The sequence below is a fragment of the Elephantulus edwardii genome, unplaced genomic scaffold, assembly GCF_000299155.1.
Source record: "Elephantulus edwardii isolate Elephantulus edwardi_28Jun2011 unplaced genomic scaffold, EleEdw1.0 scaffold00085, whole genome shotgun sequence".
NCBI classification, from domain to species: Eukaryota; Metazoa; Chordata; class Mammalia; order Macroscelidea; family Macroscelididae; genus Elephantulus; species Elephantulus edwardii.
In genome coordinates this window covers 14850579-14859811 of record NW_006399835.1, presented here as the reverse complement: position 1 = coordinate 14859811, position 9233 = coordinate 14850579, and the positions used below count along the sequence as shown (strand labels likewise).

The 9233-nt window shown below is 38.4% G+C and overlaps 1 pseudogene; it reads right to left on the bottom strand.

The window, feature by feature from the left end:
* Positions 1-4610: 4610 nt before the first annotated feature.
* LOC102858912 lies at positions 4611-5685 on the bottom strand (annotated as a pseudogene).
* Positions 5686-9233: the final 3548 nt, after the last annotated feature.

Below are 9233 nucleotides of genomic sequence, written 5' to 3'. Positions count from 1 at the left end.
CAGAGTGAGAAGGTAGATTGTTGCAGATTCAGGGAATTAGGGAAAGTATCTCAAAGACTGTCTTCAGGTACTATCTTCCCTGAAGCCACTTGACACACCTCCAGACCTCCAGTGACCTGCTTCCTTGCTGAAGCTTCCATAGCATTTAGTTCTTTTCTCCACAACTACTGCTACTGTTACTGCTGCTTCTCCTCCTCTTTCTCTTCCTCCTCCTCCATCAAGTTTTCGTCATTTCAGAGTGACTTTATCTACAATGGAATGAAATGTGACCTGATCCTGTGGCATCTTTATTCTCTGGTGTACTTAAGTCCATCATTGTAGTCACTGTGTTGACAACTTACTTTATTGAGGGTCTTCTTTTTCTCTGACCTTCTAGTTTACAAAGCATGATGCCTTTCTCCAGGAACTAGCGCTCTGGATAAAATGCCAACATATTTGGAATGAAGTGTCACCATCTTTCCTTCTAAGGACCACTTTGGATGCATTTGCCCAAGACAGATTTGTTTGTTCTTTTGGCAGTATATGTTGTATTCAATATTCTCTGCAAACACTATAATCCACAGTGTCAACTCTACTTTGGTATTCCTTATTCAACTTTCCATATAATTATATCTTATTATAATATTCATTTAAAAATACAGACATCAAGGGGCATCAGGTGGACCAGGGCCTCCCTCATATTGTATCTGATACACAATACTATGTTTTCTGGATCGTTGTTATTAAGTCCTTTGAGTTGAGTACAACTCATAGTGACTCTATGAACTGTCACCCTTCCATCTCCCCAAGCATGATGCCCATCTCCAAGGAATAGCCTTTCCTAGAAATGTGCCCAAATAAGTGAGACAAATCTGTGTCATCTTTCCCTCCAAAGATCACTCTGGCTGTACCTTCTTCAAGACATATACATTTTGTTCCTTTGGCAGCCCATTCAGTATTCTTTCTGACACCACAGTTTAAAGTCATCAAATTCATCTTTTTGTCATCCTTACTCATTGTGTAGCTCTCAACAGCACAGCAAGACATTGAAAAGATCACGGCCTAAATCAGAAATACCTTAGTCTTCAAATTGACATCGTTGTTACTCAATAACTTATAGAGGTTCTTGACTGCAGATTTTCACTGTTTTCTTAATTAAGAAGAATAAACCTGATGGAGTATCTTCTATCATGGGATGAGATGACTGAGACATCTTCTTTTGGTGGGAATCACAAACAAGTAACTAAAGACCTAATATGAGGTTTCAGATCTCAGGCTCATTCACAGTCCAGTGTTTTTATTAATAGGTGTATTGTGATTTAGTGTGAGACATGAGTGGTCAAAAAGCCTAACACTATAATAAAAGAAATATCATATCGTATGATTAATATAATACAGAAAAACAGAAAAAAGGAATGGTATGTGATGATTATATTGTAAATCAACATGGTCGTAATCATCAGTCTGATATAACTGTCCTATGTGTTGTAAAATCCTAAACTCTCTAGCTTTAATTCCTCTTCTTGAGAAGCATCAGTACAAATTGAAGTCAAAGAAGATTAAAACAAGTCCATGTGAAGCCAAATACAACCTTGAGTCTATCCCAAGTAAATTTTAAGAATTTAAGATCTTAAGAATAGAGTTTATGCATTGAACAATAATGATAGAAGACCGGACAATTTATGGGATGACATCAAGGACATCACCCCTGAAGAAAATAGAATGGTATTACAGAGATGGCATAGAAAGAAAAGATAAAAATGGATATCCGAAGAAACTCTGAAAATTGCAATAGAAGATAGAGAGACCAAAACAAAAAGAAGACATATTAAAGTAAGAAAGCTAAATAAAAAAATTTAAAATGACAGCTCAAGAAAATAATTTATTATAACAAAATACACAAAGAGATAAAACCAAAAGAGAAGAATGCACTTGACATTTCTCAATCTGAAAGAACTGAGAAACAAATTCAAGTTTCAAATTGCAACACTGAAGGATTCTATGCACAAAATCTTGAATGGTACAGGAAGTATCAAAAGAAAATGGAGATAATATATAAAATCACTGTACCAAAAAGAATTGGTCAATATTGAACCATTTCAGGAAACAGCATGAGATCAAGAGCCAATGGTAATGAAGAAAGACACTTAAGCTGCACCAAAGACTTTGGCAAAAGAATAAGACCCAAGGAATTGATGGAATGCCAATTCATTTTAACAAGCAGAGATGCAGGCCTGGACATGCTCTTTAGACTGTGTCAAGAAATTTGGAACACTGTTACCTAGCCAAATAACTTGAAGTGATGTATATTTGTACCCATTCTTTGGGAACAAAAAAAAGAGGTCCAACAATATGCAAATTATAACACATTATTATTACTATCACATGCAAGTAAAATCTGGCTGATTATTTTTAAATGGCTGATACATTGACAGGGGACTTCTAAAATCTCAAGCTAGATTTAGAAGAGGCTATGGCAGGAAGAAGTTTATAGCTGAATTCAGGTATATCTTGACTTAAAGCAGAAAATACAAAAAAGATGTTTACTTGTATTTTATTGACTGTGCAATATCATTTGACTATGTGCATTATAATAAGTTATGGATTACTTGAGAAGAATGGGTATCCTAGAACACTTAATTGTGCATAGAGCCCTGTCTGGGGTCACTCATGTGAACCCTTGGGCTTGTGCAAAGTCTATATGTAGACAGAAAAGCAGATGTCTAACATAAGGGAACATAACATGGCTTAAAATTTGGAAAGGTGTGCATTGGGGTTATGGTCTTTCTCCAAACCTATCCAATCTTTATGATGGACAAATAATTTGAGAAGGTGGACTATAAAATAGAAAAATGTGGCATCCAACCTAGAGGAAGACTTATCAGTAACCTGTGTTATGCAGCTGACACAACCTTTCTTGCTGAAACTAAAGAGAACTTGAAGCACTAGCTGCAGAAGATCAAAGACTACAACCTTCAATATAGATAACATTTCATTAACAAGAAAACATTTATTCGCACCACTGGACTAACAGGGAACACTGTGACAAATAAAGAACATACTGACATTGGTAACAATGACATTTTATTTGGATCCACAACCAGCATCCAGGGCAGTTGGATGGTTGTTTGCTGTTATGTGCCTTTGAGTTGGAAGTGATTCATAGCTGACCCTCTGGCAGGTTTTCAAAGATTGTAAATCACCTCAGAAGAGAGTCTACCAATTGTCCCAAGGGAGAAAAATGAATAATAATCTCCTGAGTGATTTATTGCCTCTAAAACCCCACTGGAGTTGGCTCTGACTTGAGGGCACACAACTATTTCATATTGCCATAAAATTATGGCTTTTAAAAAATCTCATGCATTTTTATGGCACAGATCTATAAAAGATCTCTGAAGATGTAACTTGCAACATAAGGAGCTGCTAACCGAACTATCAGCAGTGCAAATCTACTGTGCAGAGGAAAGATGGACAATCTCCATTTAGGATATAAGGCTTCCTGGTGGAAGGTTGCTGTGAATCAGAAGAGACTGGACAACAGTAGAACAGATCTATGCATTGAAATTAGGCCAAATTATCATTGGAATTAAAGTGTCAAAGGGTTATATCATTTATGGAGGCTCTAGAAGGCAATTCATTTCCTCTCCCTTTCCATTTCTACCTGCTAAACTTAGTTTGTGGGCCCTTCTTTAATTGTAAAAGGCAGTAATACAGCATCTCTCTTACTATTTGTCCATCTCACATTACATTTTTGGTCCCAGCTGTATCAGTCTTTTTCCCCCCATTTACTTTTTGTCTCATTAATAACAAGTTTTCCAACTTCTGTCAAATAAGGTAATCTTACACATACCTGTTGATACAATGTATGATTTCTTCTAAAAGTATAATTTGCAGCTGATTATGAAATTCCAGAAATATTCCTAATAAATATGTCCATTCTTTGTAAAGACATTGGAAGTTTCTCTAAGCCACGTTGTTCAGGTCCCACATAAGGAAAAGTTATTTGAGGTAAAAATGCAGATAAACCACCTCTATGCCAAGCTGTAAGTCTTCTACCACTTATCCAAAAGGTGTCATTTGAGCTACTAGACTTGTTAGCCTGAGTGATATAATCACCAGTAATATTTTATATTGGCTCTTCTTCTGAACAATTAGTTTAAAACATTCCATTAGGTCTCCAATCTATAATTGTGATAGTACTGTTAACAAATCCTTTTTCTCCTCAACCTCTCATCCATTCTTTTTTTTTTCCACCCTCATGTTGCTTTTATTAGCAGAGCCTAGGAAAAGGTGTAGTAGGTATTTCTGAGCAAAAAAATTGTGTCCCAGCCAGGTGCTCGGTGTTATGCTTTCACACAGCAATGAACCAGAAAGGTTAAGTTCCTTATGTAGACCCAACCATTTAACCAAGAGGCTCAACGGGACAAGTTCTGCTGTGGTATTAAGACTAAAGGGCAAAAAATTCAGACGTGAGTTTGAGTACTCTTGCTAGAGGATGACCGGAAATGCAGAACAAATGCCAAGTTTCTCTTTAGTTGAAGCCACTGCAGCCTCCCTTTACAAGGAGGTTGTGTTTCGGCGGCAGCATTGAGGTCTCTCTGTTATGGGTTTGTCCATCCAGCTTGTGGTGGTCATAGGACACGATCCGCAGGATGGTGGAGTTCATTCATCATGTGGTAGATGAAGGAAGGTGCGTTCCTGCAGATATTGGAGATAAAGAGGGTAATGAGCTCTGGGGGGATGTAGTCAAACACCGGGCAGTGCGCACTGACCTCCAGAATGTCCCCTTCTGTAAAAGGGAGGACTTCTTCAGGAGCCACAAGCTTGTGAAACGAATGCTCCTCATTGGGGAACTGTGGGGAAAGCTTGAATACAGGAGAACAATGAGCAGGGTCAACTGGTGTTTTGATGAGCAGGGTCAACTGGTGTTTTGCTGCCAGTACTATTGTGTGCGTTCCTGTCACAGCTCTCAGGGCGCCATTGGCCAGGATGGTCTTTGTGCCAATGATCACTTTACTGACTCGTGACATAACAGCAAAACCGGCAGCATCAGTCATGACAGTGGTCTCAAAACCTGTCTTGGACAAGCCAATGACCATCACATGACTCTGGCAGAAGGGAACACACTCTGCCACAATGAGGTGGAATTTCAGCTTTCAGGCACCCTTTTTGAGGAAGGCTTCGACTATTCAGGAGTAGCTAATGGTCATGATAAACTCATTGAAGTGAATATTCTCCTAGCCTGGGCAGCAATGTTCTCCGTCGTCCCTTCCTGCTCCACCAGAAGCACATTAATTGCTTTGATGATGTTGGACTGGAGTTGGGCATAGTGGAAGCTGCAGTGCTCGCTCAAGTCTGCGGATGTTAGGAGTTTGTGCCGGGATTCCTGCTGATTACTCTCATCGCTCGGCCCGTGGAGTCTGCAGTACTTATCTCGGATGATCTTGAGCACTCTCAGCACCGTGTTACCCCCTCAAGTCTCCGAGCGCGGCACGGCTGTCATCCTCATCAGCCCTCCTGGCAGAACAGCTCCGTGAGGTCCTCCGCGTTTTCTCAGCCGTGGTCCTTGATGACCTGCAGTACCAGTGCCAGGGTGCCCCGAGCCATGTCCTCAGAGCTGTGCTTCCCGCCGCCCCACTTCAGGGCTTCCACGAAGCTTTCGATTCTCTCGGACAACTCCGAGCACCTGCCAGCTGCACCCGGCATCTGAGAGCATCCGTCTCACTGTCCAAATCCACCCTCAACGTCTCGTCCATTCTAATTCTTGAGGCAGAACTTTTAAAAATTCTATCTGGATACAAACTTTTAATTAGTGATGTATTATTGTGTTTTTCATAGAAACATAATCCTTATAACAGAATAAAATGAAATGTATCTCCTCATAGATTATACTAATTCATCTACCATTGTCCCAAAGGAAGACATTTTTTTAATTAATTTTAATGAAAGTTTACAGAGACTTAGGATTTCCAGACATTCATTGTTGCACTTTTCTCCCTGCCCACCCCCACCTCCCCAAATCACTCTTCTCCTTGAAAAGAAAAACTTTTATTGTTATGCAATCCCTCCCCTTAAGTCCACTCCTCTATTCAGTCTTCAACTCTGGACTTCCATAATGACAAGAACACCCATTCTTATATCCCTTTACATAAATCTCTCCCTCATCTGTGTCAATGCAATATACAACATTCCTCCCCTCCTTTTCTGTCTTCCCTCAACTCTGATGTCAGTCCTATTTTACAACAGTGGCCCTATGCAATATTTGTCCATTTGTAACTGAGATATTTCACTCAGCATAATGTCCTCCAGGGTCATCCATGAGATGGATCTTTCCCCAAACTGGGAAAGCCATATAGCCAAGAGTTAAATTTTTTGCCCTTCCTTCTTCACTTGTAAAACACAGCCCCCTTTTTGACCACAGTCTTGGCATATAACTAGATTCATTAGTAAATACTACAGGAGTCGGTTCATTCCACTTCCACTAATTGTAACAAATGTGGATGGGAAATATATGTCTAATTGGGATTCATATTTCTTGAGTTTACCTAGATAATCTTGAATAATTTCTCCATCCCAAAGTTTTTTACTGGATGGTATCTGCAAAGTCCTTTTTGTCACTTTTATTATTTTTTGTCCATTTATTACATAAAGTGATCTATTTATGATTTCCAGGCATTAGGACAGGACTGTCTTTGGAAGGTCATTATTTATCCACTATAAGAGTTAAGTATTGAAAATAAGGAATAAAGTACTGAGAAATGAGAGTATGGCTACATTTTCTGAAACTCTTGTAGGCTATCTCTGGTCATAGGAGCTCTTCTCCTGATGTCTCTAAATGTCTGTTGTTAGGCAACTACAATGAAAAGAGAAATTAAAGGTGATTAGGCTTAAACTGGGTCGTCACTTCTGACCTCTGTCAACTCCACAAGGGGGAATTGTGTCTATCAGTAACATCCACAGTACAAAACTAATTCCTGTGAGGTCAAACATGGCCTCCAAACTCCTGCACCTATTTCTACTCATTTTAACACTAACCCAGGATTCTCACTTCTCTACAATTCAATCCCAAATCTGTAGCAATGGCCACACAGATCTTACAAAACCATATTCACAGTAATTGGGTTTATTAGGAAAGTTAACTGATTATAACTCGGGCTGGAAATAGGATACAGTTCCTCAGTCAGGACAGTTATTCATAAATGTTCAAAGGCCCTTTGACCTACAGCCTCACAGTTTAGGTCGGTGTTAAAAAATCTCTCCTACTTTTGCCAATTATGGTGTCTCCCTATCACCCAAGTTCTCCAGCAAGCTTGGGGAAAGCCACCTGGCTCTGGCTCCAGGGGGCAATGGTCACAAGTCAGCTCTGCCTCATTTTGGTCCCTAGTTTTTCAATGCAGTTCTTATTCCCAGTCTGTCCATGATGGAACCTCAGGCCCCAAAAGTGTGTGCTGCATCTTTTACTTCTCCTTTCTTGAAAATAGTGAGATTTCCAACTTTACTGCTCACCCTGCTCAAGTTAAGCCTGGTGGAATGGGAAAATTTACCGGTCCTATCGCAAGTCATTTATGCACACCTTGTCATGTGATGAAAGTCAAACACAAAGACTAGAAAAGGCATTTTGAACAATAAATCCACTACACTAGAGGAGAGGTACAGAGGGAAGTCCCCATGATGCTTTGAGATTACTCCTTTACATCACTTTTTTTCTGTCTCCCTAACATGTTCACAACACGTAGGAAAAAAGATATGTGTAAAACAATGTATTCAAACTTTGAAAATAAATCAGTATAAAATTTTTAAAACCTCAAAGAGCAAATATATTCTAAATTAATGAATGGGTAAATGAGATAGTCAGGTAAATAGGACTTAGCAACAGTTTGGATACAGAAGACAAGCAAGAGAGAAGGAGAAAGATTTTCTTCTAGCTAATGGAGCAGCTAGAAGAACAAAGATAGAAATGGAAAAAGAAATGGAAGACGGGTGACATGGAAGACTTTTCAGCTATTTTTATAAAATGCATCATTAAATATCATAATTTAATCTTTTACAAAGTCAAGGTAGTTCATACATTGGCATGTAGATATAAGGTAAATTATTGTAAGAAATTATATTGAGCATATGTTTAGAAAAGAATTATTGGCCAGATATTTTTTCAGAAAATTGAAGACTAGATATTTGTAGAAAAAAAAATCAAGAGAATTTCTGATTTGTAGAGCTTAAAGGAGATTTTATTATCAAAGAAATCAATACAGAGAAGTCCGTATCTTAATCATGAAACAATATTTATCAAATTATTACCACATTGGAGGTATGCTAAATCTGAGGCCAACTGATTGAGTGAAATGTAGTAAAAACTGAAAAATATAATAAATCACATTCTCTGTAAGCAATGCCTGATTAAATGTCTTTGTGGCTTGTGCACAATGGTGGCAATGGCTGTACTCCAGAATGTAAACAAAAACTCATATGGAAAATAACAAACACATTTTTTGGGGAAAATTATTCCATAGTCCAAAGAACTCCTTGTCTAGGATTATGTCTGTGATTTATTTATATTACTGAGTGACTCCACCCAGTGAACACAAAGTACAGATGACTGCAAAAGGGTAGCATTTACATAGTCTAATGATTCCCATATATGGACGATAGATGTGTATGCCAAAAAGGTTGGCAATTCCTTTCTGGAAATTGACTTGATGAAATGGTGACAAGTGAAGTGTGCACATGGTCAATCCCACGATAGCCCAGAGATTTATTTATACTATCATCTCTGGAAGTCAAGTCATTTATTTTCTATTACCAATAAGCTTTAAACCAACATATAAATAATGGGCAAACTGCCATAAATTGAACTTGCTAAAAACAGCCCCGAGACACAAATAGAAACCAGAGCTGGAATAACTACTAATGCAACATGATAGTTGTTGAGAACAGTGCAAGGCTTAAAGTTCTTTATTTTTGAACCTTACTCTGGGACTTGACAAACAATGATAAATGAGGACCAGAAAGAATCAATTTGGTCTGCCAGTTAAATACTGGATTCCTCTAAATCTCCAAAGTAATTATCATAATAATGTAGATTGTCTCTGGTTAGACTTTTGACTTATATTGGCTTTCCTTGCCACTCAATATATATGTGTTTACTGTGTATTTCTGTTGTTTAACTAGTTCATATGGATTAAAAAATGAAACAAGATTTGACATCCCTCTGTAACTCTGTAAAAGGAAGGGGAGGTGATGGTGTCCTGGTAGCA